Raw genomic sequence first — 15,621 nt, forward strand, 5'->3', positions numbered from 1 at the left:
CGATAAAATAAGATATCAATTTTAAACATTTTGCGACAGCATGCAATATGTTGTGCTGTGTTTAGGAAATTACACTTTGGCAAAAATTTCAAATTAATGTTTTCATCTGTTTTCCCGCATTAGTTATATGTGCAGAGCCTTCGGGAATTAGTACTGTCCAAGTCCAATAGCTCTCTAGAAAAATTACTAGGATATATATGTGTATTTATTACTAGGAAGTTACTAGGATATATATATATATATATATATATATATATATATATATATATATATATATATATATATATATATATATATATATATATATATATATATATGTGTGTGTGTGTGTATGTGTGTGTATATATATATATATATATATATATATATATATATATATATATATATATATATACACAGACATTCATAATTTACACACACACACATATTTAAATATTTATATATTTAAATATGCAATCACATGCATTCCTCTTTGAACAGATTGAATTTCACTGATGACCCTGAAGTTAACCACAAACATTTATTTAAATCAAATGAAAATAAAAATCACAATTTACTTCTGTTAGAAAATAAATGAATAAATAAATACAATTAGGTGGCCTCCTCAGGAAAAACTGGCCCAATTCAAAAAGGGCTTAAGATCAGGAAAAAAAAATGTAATTTTAAAATAAATAAATCGACTTGAACAAAAAATATCCCTTTCATGACAACCGATGATGATGACAATGTTAATGCGTTCGGTCTTTGTAGAACAGATCTGCTACGCTTCTGCAGCAGAGACTTTCTACTGCCAAATATCCTCAGGCTGCTGTAAGCGTATGGAAAATATTCTATACTGTATTATATATGAAACAATCCCCATATATAAAATGGAGCTGAGGGAGGTGGAGGGTCCTGAAGCACATTGCAGCTGCTACAGCAAACTCTAGCAGCTTATTTGAATACTGAGCAGAAAGGTCATTGGCTGCTGATGTGAAAAGATACCAATTAGCATAGCATAGCATTAGCATTGACGTTAACTGTGTATACACACAAACACACAACACCCTACATATCCCACTGCTCTAGTTTCCTCCATAGGGATGAAAATAAAGGGTGGATGGTTACACTTATAATCTAAACTAATACCCCTGCGTATGATTTCAAAGCACTTTTAATCAAACAAAACCTTAAACTAAGATTTGAGTAAGGGTGCGCTTTTCGGATAATAAGGTTTAATGGTAGATGTGACATTAATATGCATGCATATTATGCCACCTCAGCAAAAAGAGAGAAAGAAGCTAAATTTGGGAAATGCAAGAGGTGGGTCATTCGAGCTTCACTTTTCTTACAAGTAACCTTTAAAGTCAAATTAGCAGCATGTTCCAGCATAAAATTGCCATGGGTATCAATTTATCGAAATAAAGATTACCTATAAATATTGTTTGAATTATTAGATCTCAAAATGTTTTGAGCCAGTTTCCACCTCGCGTTGCGAACTTGTGATAAGTCTACACAAGGCAGATGTACACGGACTCATCTCTTTCACGTCTCTTTGTATTTCTCGCTAAAGAAAGGAAAGCAACAGTTGGGAGCAACAGATGGCTGAAGGAGCAAAATCTAAAGACCGCTCTGCTGGTGACGCAGTAAGGAAACTTGAGAGAGAAAAACATCCATGTGTACTGTGCAGTCATTCATCCTTATGATGCCTTCTAGTTTACTTTAAGCCCAAGATGTGCGTAGTGATGTTTACACTGGTAACGGCTAACTAGCTCAGGTTTTTGAATATGTCAATTTAATAAACAAACAAAAAAACAAAACGCTCTTAAAAATCAGTTAATCAAAAGAAAAATTCACAGGCTCGACACACTTGCCAAAGTCAATTCAAAAAGGTCATCCGACCCATACGTTTGTGAAATATTAAATACAAGTTAAAATACTTTTTTTTCCCTAGTTGAATGTATTTTAAAATGTAATTTATTCCTGCGATGACAAATATGGATTTTCAGCGTTTTTTCATATATAATAATAATATTTGAGAATGATCTTACAGTGAAGGCTGTTGACACATAAATGCATTGCATTTTAAATTGCATAAAAAAATAAAAGGACATTTTAAATTGCAACAGCATTTTTAATAATTGTAATAACTTTATTTTTAATCAAATAAATAAAGCCTTAGTCTGCATAAGACGCCTTTTAAAAGCATAAAAAAACTGACTTTGAAATAAAACGTTTTCTTTCATTGCTTTAAATATTACAATAATATCTAAAGGTTTGTTGTATTTTATGAGTGTCATTTTTTACATTAGTTTTTATTAAGCATATTTATTAACAGAATTATTTATTTGTTACTTGTTGCTTATGAACGTGAAAGAGAGACTGCGTGCTGCATAAGTATGCTACTGAGTCAGAAAGTTAAGCGATGTGATTCAACCTTTGTAAGATCCATTTCGCTCTGTCTGTTTCTCACCCTCTCCGAGTAACAGCGTGTGTGTGGCCTCGGCGTGGGCGAAAAGGATACACTCCCTCTTTATTACATTTTTCCCTGTTCCTCACGCCCGCCGAACAAAAGAATACACGTTAAAGCTGAAAGCAGTCCCACTGCCACAAACCTGCAGCCGAGTCGCCGTCTGCGAAGTGACTGAAAGAGCAAAGTGTGAATAAATTACACCTTGGAGGGTACGCCATTCTAGATTTTGTGCTTTCGGAGCAAACAGTGAGTGAATTAAATCATAGCAGGGTGGGATCGGAGTGGTGGTCACTTAATGGTCAGACAAACAAGGGCTGTTGGCTTTTTCTCAAGGAACTGGAGAGTTACTGAATTGATTTTTGCTCACTGTTCTGGCTTTGAGTTACGTATGTCCTATAGTCAATGTAGTGTAAATCGCTCTGGTTGAAGAGTGTTCGCTACAAGCCAGTTAACAACAATTAACTACACATTAGTCTGTCCATGAACTGGTTGCCTCGAATTAAGAAGTCTCAAGTATGCTTGGAGTTTGGTGGTAATAAGGTAGACCAAATGTCGAAAAATTGCAAGGTGCCTTTAAAAAAAAAAAAAAGTTAAGCAAATCATTACAAATAATACAATTTCATGGTTACAGTGTTGACATTGTAATATCAAAATAACAAAGTGTAGATTATTCAATTTGAGTAAACAATCAAATATTATCAATATATGAAAATATATTATATATATTGTTTATATTGATAATATTATTCATATCAAGTGCTGTCAAAATCGCTTTCAAAATATGAATGTGTTTACCGTGTATATAATCAAATAAATGCAGCTTTTTTATTTCAATGGGACACATAACTATCCCTAATTATCATCGAAAGAGAAAATAAATCATTGTTAAATGATTCTTATGAGTCCATAATATATGGCCGGTATAAAAAAGCATGGATTCAAAAGAAATGCCATGAGGAATAGTCAGTTTATTTATATACTCTGTGTTTACCAGTGGCATTCAACTATATATGAGGAATTCCACAGGCATCTGATTCAACACACAGTATTTTAATGCTATGTGTCAACCAATGGGGAGCGTCAATTCCCGTGTGGAAACAAAATGACAGAATAAGCCTCATATGATGGCGTGTTTGGGTATTTTTTTGCTTCTGTTTTTGCGCGCCAAAGGGCATTGAGTTGCACTCTGCCTAATGTTAAGGGTGAAATATCATCATGTCTCTCACTCGAGCCAATTCATCAATGTCAAGAATCCATTTTAGGGCACCCATAGGGACAATTTAACAGAGCTCGTGTCTTTTAACCAACCAGACGAACCTTTTTAAAACCCCAATGCCATTCTCGGGAGGGTGATGGGTGTGTCCTGGATGACTCCAACAAGGCTGGTAGAACATCTGCTGGTAATGGAGAAGATGGACCTCCACAAAGTGGGGTCAAAAGATGAAGATTACAAGCCGGGAGACGACAGCTCTCTGCGGGCCATGACGGTGGGCTCTTCGGGTGCTTTTTCCTGTCATACTGCAGATCGAAGAGAATGGTGAAGGTCTTGGCTCTGCTGACCTGCAATCAGTGCACAGACGCACAAATATATACGGCTTGAGTTTCAGTTCACAATGCCAGAAAACCTTCCTTTGTCAACATAGCTCAAAGCAACTATTACACCAGCCGAGTAAAATAGCAGTTGCAAAGAAATACATAAGCAAGAACCACTCTGATTTGCATTCAAAATATATTTTAAGGTCTGACATTATGCTTTATTACATAAATGCATACATGAGTGTTTTTCAGCGCTAAAGTGCATCTGATGCATTTTAAGAATAGCATGAGGGGTGTATAAAATATATAAATACACCCTACTTCATTGAAACAATACAAATAATTCCAAGGCAGTGATCTTATTTTTTTTTCCCCCAAGAAAAGTAAAATTGACCTTTTAAAGGAAACGCAGAAATGGGACTGGGACTGAATGTATTTTCATAAATATACATGAAAATATGAATAAAACAAATGATAAAATGAAGAGTGCCTTTGACGTCTTTGTTTTTGATATTAAAAACAATAATCGCCTTCTACTGAAAAACACTCTTCCAACATTAGGCTCCTTTTTACACTTTTTTTTCTTGTCTATACAGCAACGTTCGTGCTTTTTTTTTTATAGATTTGCCTTTTTCTTTTGCGTGCCAAGCATTTGAAGCTTGCATTTAGATCCGTGAGAGTGGGCGAACAATATTTTCATTAAACTGCTTTCTTTCAAACCTATTTTAAGAAGAAGGAAAAAAAACCTTCTGAAATGGTGCCAGTGTTTCAAAACTCTCCAAGTTATGAATACATTTATAGCATTATTTAACATTATTATTAATGCGTGCGTTCCTTTGTTCATTAAATAAAAGGTTCTAGTTCAGGGAATTACATTAATCAAAATAAGCCAGTTGGAGTCAACGCAAAGTCATAGTCTTTTATACAATAATGTAAAAGATAATTTAAACATGGGAAATTGAAATGCGGTGCCCTGATACTGTAGCTGTTACTGAATCAAATGTGAAAATAGGGGAGATCATATGAGAAAATTGAAATCATAAATATAACTGGCATCTTATTTTTTTTCAATTGCCGTCTCTAAACATAATGTATCTATTTTCATTTCACCCAGATAATAAGTATATGACAAGCTCTCATGCACATGGAAACAGTTGTAAAATAATTTACTTTTTTTATTTAATGACAGAAAAGGTTTTATCATAATAAAATAAATAATGAAATTATAAATCCTAAAGAGCACTTCTTCTGGTAATTGCATGCTGGGGATTGTCTTAAGAGAAGCTTAAAATATGATTAATTTAAAGTGTAACATATAATCCTATTTAAGCCACAAAAACATTAAAAACCAGCAAGTGGGGCCCATTGCTCAGTGGGCTGTGACAAACCTAAACCATGTTAAGCATTAAAAAATGATAAAGAAAACATTAGACATTCAGTGTGTTTCCCAAAGACCACAAGTGAAAATCCCATTCTGCATTTATTTTATACAGTTTATCTAATTATAAATTACATGATCAGAATAACAGACTGTATTTGGTTTTAAAGAGATTCACCTAAAAATTCATATTTGTCAAAAACAAACCCTCGGACGTAGATGAGTTTCGTCATAGCATCACATTTGGAGAAATTTTGCATTACTTGCTGAGTAAAGGATCATAGGTAGTGAATGGGTGCCGTCAGAATGAGGGTCTAAACAGATGATTAAAAAAACTCAAGTAATCCAAGTGACTCATCGATTAACTTCTTGTGAAGTGAAAAACAGCATGATTGCAATAAACAAATCTATCATTAAGACATTTTTAAATTCAAACTGTTGCTTTCGGTTAAAATACAAGTCCTTTGTTATTTATATTCTCACCTGATTAAGGAGAGAAATATGTTTAGATCAAATACCGTTTACAATTGAAAAAATTACAAAGCCGTTTTAAGCAAATATGTTGGTGGATTTTGAGGAAAATGGGGAATTTTTCACTGGGGGAAGCATTATTACCGATTATAAATTAAAGAAACAATGGTTTAAAAATAAAAAGGAAAGAAACGAATGGTGGATTTGTTATTTAGCTTTTCACCTTCACAAGATGGTAATTGATGAACAGGAGTCACTGTACTTCTGCAATGTTTTTATCAGCTGTTTGGACTGGTGAGCAAGTGATACAAATTCTCCAAATCCGTTCTGATGAAGAAACAAAGTCATCTACAACTTGGACGGCCGGCAGGGTGAGTGCATTTTTACTTTTATTTTGGGGTGTGCTATTCCTTTAATAAAATCGGCACTCCAGCTTCACAAGTTGGAGCACAACGTTGAAAACTGGCATATTTGAAACCAAGACAAGCACTTTACCAACGGTACAGTCCCTTTAAAGGAGAAACACACAGCTCTTTTGACCTCTAAGATCACATTCTTTCCTTTAGCCTGAAGCATCACCAACCATAAACCAATGACAACCAGAGACTCCATCCCGGCACAGTGTAGCCTGGCCTTATCTATTGAACATTAAGCATCTGCCTTTGCCCAAACCAAAGCCATTTATCCGTGCCCTATTCAATTATTTCGTTCTATCTTGAATCATAGAGGAGCCCAAAATGGGCAAAGATGTCCATTAAAGGGCTCGCTGGGTCCCACATTTGGCCTCAGAGTTGCTTCGTACTCCCTGCAATGAATAGCAATAAAACAGAAAGGCCCAGCAATTATGGGGCTTTATGACCTAGCCGAAGTGAATCATCTCAGGCCACAACAGAGACCACATCCTCTGCCACGTCCCCCAGCTAAAACATTCCCTCCTGCAACTAATGGCAGCAAATGGAGATGCACTGACAGTTAGTATGTGGTCTGATCTAATAACCGCATCACTCGGGCTGTAATGTTTCTGTTAGAGAAACATTTGCACCAAAATACAAGAAGAAAACATTGTGTTTGAGATAAATATAAAAAAATGCACTCACAATTCGAATAATAATTGTTTTTCAGGGTGACATCTGTGAAGGAACATTTGCAGGGCTCCTCCGTGCATTTGTTTCATATAGGCAACAGTACGTACAGCTAAAAAAAAATAAGAGCATGCAACTTATTTAAAAGAATAGTTCACACAAAAATGAACATTTCTGAGTTACGGAAATTATTTGGTAATATTTTTGTATTTTTGCATCTGATCTCTCACGTAAAACTAATATCCGAATCATGATGATATGCCATAATTGCTTACACCACGCATGCACATTGCCTTCGGCACGCACACACCGCCTTCTAGGAGAGCTAGAACTGCTAGGAATAGTGTGCTGCAGGCATTGTATTAAAAGGTCACACACTCTCACACACACAAACACCAGCATAGGACTCAATTAGTGTAATGCACTGGCTGGAGCAAAGGTGTTCATTCAGGTAAAAATGAGGTGTCTTACTCTCTCTGAAGTATTTACAGGCTCTCAGAGCCGAGAGAATGAAGGATGGACTTTGGATAGAAGAGATGCTGCGCTGGCTATAGTCCAACTCAATTGCGCTCGTTCATTTCCTTCCCCTCCTTCCTCTTAAAGGATTACTTCTCCCAAAAAAAGGAAAAATTTGGCATCATTTACTCACCCTCATGTCATTACAAAACCGTATGACTTTATTTCTTCTGTGGAACAGAAGAGGAGATGTTTAGAGGGAGAAAAATAAGCCTATTATTGGGTCTTTTTTCCATACAATTACAATAAATGGAGGCTCAAGCAAAAAAAAAAAAAAAAAAAAATGCAAGCATATCGTAATAGTCTGAAATAACAATCTCCTGGAGCCCTACAAAAGCTTAGAGTGAGAAATTTCATTATCTATTCCTCCGGTGAGCTGTTCGTTCAAGAGTGATCCCGGTCTTGAGCTAATGATCCGGTCAGTATAATTTTAAAGCAAGAACTAAATCAGAGGAATGAATCATTCACGCCTGTTTTGTGAATCAACTGATTTACTAAAAAGGCAATATTTTCTTTCATTCTGGAAGTTGAATTAACGTATGGGTCTGAAATCATATAACATTATTTTCTTTTTGGCGCAAACTATTTCTTCAAGGTGTGTTTAGCAAACGTCCCACACTCTTTAAGGAATCGCTAACAAGCTTTCAGATTCATCGCGGTCTTTGCTGCGCGAGATGTTGTCACGGTTTTGTTTCGTGTTGTGTTGCATTATCGTTCAGAAGTGGCAAGAGTCCCCAGTGTCTCCCGTGGTTTTTAAGTGTGGCGGTCCTGAGGGAACTGCGATGTCTGATCTGAGATGGGTTGATTTAGCACTAAGCTGATAAAGAACGATAAGGCCTATAGGGAATGATGAGTACTCTTGCTTCTTGTTGACGTAAGACTGAGGTCATTTTTTAATCTGATTTTATTCTATTATCAGTTTTGATAGTGAGAGCTGATATGACAAAGAGAGAAGCAAAACCTGAAAGGCGATTTACGCAGTGTTCATTGCTATTTGACTATTTATTTGACTATTTCCTACAGTTTGTTTGACCAAAGCTTTTTATACAACACATCAATAAGCAACATATTAAAGAAATAGTTCACCCAAAAATTTAAATTACGGCATATTTTACTCACCCTCGAGCCATCCTAGGCGTATATGACTTTCTTTTTTCTGTAGTTTCTTTTTGCCTTTCCAGTTGAAAATAGAATTGATTTAGTGAAATTATTTTGAACAAATCAGTTGAGTGAATGATTTAAAGTTTCACTTATGAAGACAGTCACTTGTTTCGTTCACGAATGAGTTCATTTAATGATTCAGTGAGTCACTTGTCGACCTATACTGGCATAACTACATACACATTAGCGAATCAAATTTGGAATATTTATTTGCAATTATTGATAAACAAAAGTCTTGTCAATTTAACAAAAGCTCCACAACACCTTACAAATCACAGAAATACAAACTAAGAATTAAATCCAAAAGAAAAGTACTTTAAGACTGCCATATTAAATCTCAACTGCCTACTACTAGAATAATAGCCTACACATTTCACATTCTAGGCCAACACACAGTCATGTCATATGGTCCAGCATGACTTGCCCCGCTGGGGTCAGCCATCCACGCCAGATAAACCATTTTTGCAGCAGACAAACATTAAGGAACAAAACACACTCCACGGTGTCCAGTCCTGGGATCTGGACCTCTCCATCCAAACGCAGCAAAAAAAAAAAAAAATCACAGAGCTCATTAAGAGACACTACACCAGCGTGGCTCCCGCTGCTTATATGTTCAGCAAGGAGAGAGATGAGGAGGGCCGCATGGTCAAAAACGCCAGCGTGTTGGCAGTTCGGACACAGCTGACAGGCCGCAGCACTACAGAAAGAAGAGATATGGAGCGTGTCTGCAGGCGTGGGTCAGTCTGATGGAGGAAGCATGGATGATATCTTTCCTCTTTTCATCAGCTGTGTTCACTCCAGCAGAGCACGCTGGACCATGTCCATGTGATAGTTTCGCCTTTCGCACCCACCACACATCGATTGTGCTGATAGAGTGGGTTTTTGAAAGAAATGTCTGCAAAGGGGACTGCAAAAACCATTCTTAAAGGAACAGTACACTCAATTCTTTTATTAAATCAAAGATGAATCATCATTAATCACGACCAAAAAAAAACAGTATAAGTGCGTATACTGTGTATATGTATTATGTATATATAAATATAACATTCTGTATATTAGGTTCATGATAAAACATTTCTATGCAATGTAAAATATAAGAATATAAATGTACATACATGTAAATATTTTCAATAATAGATAGATAGATAAACGGCTTATAAATTTATTGTTAGGCTATGTTATAACAAACATTATACACAACATCGGTTGAATACTTTATTTCTTTAACAACTTTTTTTTAAGAATAAGCCAAGAAAAAAAATAAAAGATGACACATGATCATTTATCAACTGATTGTAGACTGGTTTAATCATTTTAAGCTCGAACAGACAAATTGAGAATATGATGAATAATTTTTTTCTCATTTTAATCATAGGACATTAGCCAAGATTAATGCATTTTTTGAAATAAAGTCTCAAGCTTGCAAGGTTGTTTGGCAGCCCTCACGCTGCCTCCTCTGCATGTTTGGTAATTTGCATAGCAGCGGCAGAGTCCTTTAAACTCATCTCCAGTGAGTCTTGGCAAGGAGGCATTTCCATAATAGCATCATTGACAGGCTTGGATGGGCCACTACAGCTTTGAACTAAGACTAGTCGGCTCTAAGTGATTAACGCCTTTGAGGTATGAGACGCTTATAGGACAAACGAACCTCTTTTGGCTTGGCAAGCTTACTTTTGTGTTTAAGGTCCTGATTTCCGATTTGGGTTTACATTGTGTGGAATGGTTAAATATACAAAAAGTTATGACATTTACATTTTCAAAATGAATAAGTCATGTTGTTTAAGTGAATAAGTGTTTTCGAGCAAATCGGTTGAGTGAATGATTCAGTGTTTAATGTAAGCATTCACTCGTTTAGTTCCTGAATTAATCAGTGGTGTTCAACGAATCACTTGAAGAAATGATTCATGGGATGACTCATTTAGACAGACACACGCTCAGTGGTTAATCAGTGTGTTTTGATATAATCCTATTAATGAATGAATCACTCATTCATGAAGGTGGTCCTTGTCGCTGTCTTCTGGTGTATTTATGCAACCTGAAGAAAGCGCTAATGAAAATCCACAACATTAAGGTGGATTCTTTTACAACAATTCCAGCAAAATGCATTTTCACAGAAAAGTCATAAGCGACATATAATGTTTACTAGTCCCTTCTTTCGCAGTTCAATTACAATGGAACTAAAGCTTCATTCACCATAAAACATAGGCAATATTCGAAGTATTTTGACATATGAGTGAATTTATTTTTTAATTACTGATAATTTTCCCCTTCACTGAGCTATGACCAAATCAGTGCATGAATCGATTCGACTGATTCATGAACAGTTCGTTCAGAACGGTTTCGTAAGATTGATGGTTCTTCGAAAATGAGCTTGTGAGTCAGGCACCTGTCATTTAACCATATAACACTTGTCACGGATCTATAAAATGCTGGCTCATGTCAGAAACCATCTGGGTTCATATGCATTATCGATAATATAAGCACTTATGATAAATGATGTGCTTTTCAGCAAATTATTTTAAAGGTAATCCACTGTCCATTTATCAGCAGGTTCCTCAATAAATGTAAACCCGACATGGCACTTTAAGGTAGTTTAGTGAAGAAAAAAAAAATCTATTATTTTTGCCAGCCATGCAAACTTGGTAGACTTCAGTGAACTTGATACATTATAAATTGAGCTCACTAGTGTTATTTTTGAGTGGGAAGCTCCATTAGAGGCATATGGTTCTTGTTTGTCTGAAGTTAATGCTTGTTGGATTTCCACAGCATATTTTCATTTTCGCTGTAAGTTTCTAAATCCAACTGTGTGAGCAGAGGTGATTAATGAGATGATTATTATGGGATGAAATGAACTCTGTATTGCATTCTGAACATAAATCAAAAACAAATGGCCCAGACTTTATGGAGACACATACACACAAAGACTTGTGCAATTTCATAAAGGACTGGGTAATGGAATCATTTTATCTTGAACTTTTTGGAGGCCTAATGGTTAAAGCTGTAGTTTTGCATCATAGTGTTGTTGGTCTTATAAACATGTTTTTTTAAATCTTTTTTAATCCTGGAAAAACATTCCTGTCAAACAAGTCTACTAATATTCTGCAGCCCCGATGGAAACCATTAAAGCCAACATTAAAACCATTTACAATCTAATTTATTTTCGTAATATGGCATATTTTCAAGTGAAACAGGATGTTTATCAATAATAAAGGAGTACAGGAGTTAATTTTGTATTTCAGAAATAATTTAAATCATGAAAACCGAAGGTCAAACGCCAGAATGGAGCCAGCCAGCTGGAGTCAAGGGGCATTAAAATGTTATGGGACATCAGCCAAACAGGAAAGTTGGATCAAGATATTATATTTTCATAAAATATATTATGATGTATTATGTATTATGCCTGATGCATTTTTATATATTATTTTTAATTTCGAAATGATTTTTTAAGCAGAAATACATAATAAAACAAAAAACAGTCATTAAGTAAGTAAATTAGGTCGATTTTTATTTAATATTAAGCGAGGAAAAAAACTAAGCTTTTTTGTGCCAACTTTTCAAGTTAAGTAAGGACTTTTAAGAAGCACATTTTCAAATGATTACCCAAACAACCCTAACATATCCAGATCAAATGACTGATCCAAACTAAACTCTTGTGAAAATCAAAACTCGAGAAGTGTCCATGTATTAAAACAAATGTGTAGTCTACACGTGTCTTTAACAGATGAAATTAAACATTAGTATTCACACTCTCACCGTTCCCAGTGTCTTGATTACAACTGCAGCATTTATTTCCAACTTTATTAACAGCGTTTGCATAAAACTGAACCAAACTGGCATTACACAACACATTAAAACAGCGCCACGTAAATGCATGAGCTTATCGTTATTAATCCTGCGGCCGTTCTTGTAAACGCTGTTTCTCTTGTCCCACCTATTAGAGTCAATTAGATCCCGCAATGCAGAAGGGCTCCTGTTCATTGCTCATTAATAATGCACACAGCAAAAAAGAGAAAAGAAAGTACCTATCACATCAACGGGCTGCTGTCTGTGTGTTTAATTAATAGAACCTGCTAAGAGCCATTAACTATCCCTGTAATGGGCATTATGAGTTTCCTCTGGCCCCCTGGATAGGTCGCTAAACAGAAAGCACCTTCCATTTAGGAGCGTGTTATGACCCACCGGTGTTCACGCTCGATAAATTGTGCCAGAACTAGTCCCTCGGGTTGTTTAATGTTAAAACCCAAAGTTTACAGGGAGAAAACACACCACATGTCCACAAAGAGCAGCTGTTTGAAGAAAGCAATAACAGGGAGGCCTGAGAGGGAGATATACTTCAGAATCGAGCGATAGATAGAACAACAGATAGGATAGATAGGTTTCTGGTTATTTGAAAATAGTCAGAGTCGTTTGTAAAACCTCTATGAAGTGTAAAATCAGGTGAAAATTCACTCTGTAATCTCCATTTTCCACCCACTTGTCTTTGCCTCCCTCTAAACCAACAGCGTGTGACATAATGCACGGGAGGCGAACAGCAGTTGGGCCTTTTTCTGTACTAAAAACAGGTATTAAACACTCCAACTGCTGTTTTCTGCAAGTGGCTCTATTTACTTTAACTGTTGACTTGACAGCTCGGGGCACTGAGAGCTTTTTCCATCATCTTTTCCTCCCTGTTGAGTGACAGAACAGCATGGTGACTGTAAAGACGGAGAACTCTGGTTGAATACTTTTTTCAGCATGCCTAGGTGCTGGTTGTCAATCTTTTAAGCATTTTAATTCATTTTTTATAGAAGTTTCATTTTGCTGGGAAAGTAGCTACTATACCAACTCTACTAAAAAGACCAGTTCAAAAATACATATTAACGGTGGTTCGAGATGACCAAGATGGGTTTGTGCTGACTATAGTGATGGACCAAAAATGCTTCTCAGGCAAGGGTAGATAGATAGATAGATAGATAGATAGATAGATAGATAGATAGATAGATAGATAGATAGATAGATAGATAGATAGATAGATAGATAGATAGATAGAAAATAATAGGATAAACAAAAGATGGACAGAACAGATAGAATGATAGGCCTATACGTTTTTGAGTATTCAGTAGAGACTCACATTACTTTGCGCAGTGCTGTGGGGATCTTCTTGGAGATCCAGCTCTGGTCAGCAGGCTGCCTGAAGTCCTGCATGGATTCACCTCATGGGCAGCAAAGCCTGCTGACTTACCATTCAGACACATCACAATCACTTTCTTACAGGCCAAGTGCTAGAGACGGTCACCCACTGCTCCTGGTAGGTGGTGCCCAGCAGGGAAATGCTGTTGTTGTTTCAATCTTTGCTAACAAATTCCCTCTATTCTTCAGTCTTTTTATTCAGGCTTTCTCTTTTTCCTTATCGCTGCATAAGGAGCTTTCTGTAAGGCTCTAGGCTTGATAGCATTCACCAAGAAATTCACTGAAATGCCAGAGTAGTTCCCCTGACTGTACTTTTCTCTTGATGTTCTTATCTTCGCAGATACTTTTATCCAAAAAGACTTAAGTTTCATGCAAGGTACACATTTATCAATTCATGTATTTGCTGGGAATCAAACCCATCATGCTCTGCTGTTTGAGCTATAGGATGGCTTACAGCACTGAGGAAGTCTTGGTCTAAACAGTACTGCAAAACCAAAAATATCTGGAAAGGAGACGATGGAAAGTCTAATAAAAATTCAGCGTAAAGATATTCTTTTTTTATTCTTTTTATTTTTTAATTGACTTCCAGTGATTATTTTCATAACATCAGGAAGCATGTGGCAAGAAAAAACACCATACCGTTTAAGTTTCTTCTGAGGTGGCATGCAGTAGCTTGGCTAGGTGGTAAATTCACAAAATTAACAATAATATAAAATATTTGTTTAAAAGTAAAGAGAATATAAGAAAAAGAAATAAAACACATCAAACTAAATACGATAAAAATCAATAAAACTTCTAAAGTTCTTTTTAGTTCTCAAATTTTATCGCAATATTGCAATATCCTGATGACAGAATGCAATGCGATAATATGTTTTCTAAGCGCATTTACGCTTTGTTAAGTTGTGTGTCACGGATTGGGGTTTTGGTTCCTTGCCGCTGTCGCCTTTGGCTTGCTTAGTCAATTTGATTACACAGACCGTCTCTGCATTTAATAAAAAAATTAAGTGTTCAATCTTGTCATTACGCATTACTATCACTCTGTTCTCCGATTTGATACTGTTCAGTCCTTTGACACAATCCGTATTGTTAAAAAGCACTATATAAAAAAAATGTAACTGATTGGTGTGAACAGGGTTTTACGGTTGAACCAATGATGGCAGATGGAGCATTCAGGCACTGTTTTTCATACTTCTCTTAATCTTGACAGTGCAGATTGCTTTGGCAGTCAAGGGGACAGTCGCAAGCCTCCCGGTTTTTATCCGAAATATCTTAAATTCTGTTCTGAAGATGAGCAAAGCTTTTACGGAGAAAAAGTTTGGCGTTGAGTAATCAGCAAATGATATCTATTTAAGCTGTTTTAAGCGTATTTTAAGTGATCTGCTTCTTTAAATTCTCAAGAACGTGATAGCAGGATGGATTCTGATTGGCTGTCGATATTTGTATCGCTCATCAGCTGGAAAAAATTGTTTTGAAATTATTTCAACGATATCGTTTCTCTGTGCCTTTATCGTTATAGTTGCGGTGTGGACACTGAGAGTGATTTTTAGAACTTTATTGTTATTTTTATCATTATCATGTTCGGTAACGGGGCTTAACCTTTTAATATTTTTTGAGGAATCTGTTATTTCAGGATTCTTGGAACAGCATAAAAAGAAATCTTTCCTAAAATGTAACAATTTTAGTTTTTACAATTTAAGGGTTCCTTGCTGAATAAAAGTATTTATTCCTTTCAAAAAAAAATCCTACTGAGCCCAAAATCTGGATTACATATTACATATATATGTATGGTTAAAGTGATTGAATGAAAAGAAAACAACATGCCCTTGAAGCAAAGATGACACTATCTCAGTCGTGCA

The 15,621-nt window shown here is 35.9% G+C and overlaps 1 protein-coding gene across 1 annotated transcript in view; it reads right to left on the reverse strand.

The window, feature by feature from the left end:
- Nucleotides 1–2,268: 2,268 nt before the first annotated feature.
- The window catches only part of det1 (DET1 partner of COP1 E3 ubiquitin ligase), a 60,551-nt gene continuing 47,198 nt past the window's right edge, over nucleotides 2,269–15,621 (reverse strand). The window contains exon 12 of the transcript XR_006248100.1: nucleotides 2,269–4,012. The gene's annotated coding sequence lies outside the window, so the exon portion shown is untranslated. The remainder of the gene's footprint in view (nucleotides 4,013–15,621) is intronic.

This window comes from Puntigrus tetrazona, chromosome 25 (assembly GCF_018831695.1).
Source record: "Puntigrus tetrazona isolate hp1 chromosome 25, ASM1883169v1, whole genome shotgun sequence".
Taxonomy (NCBI): Eukaryota; Metazoa; Chordata; class Actinopteri; order Cypriniformes; family Cyprinidae; genus Puntigrus; species Puntigrus tetrazona.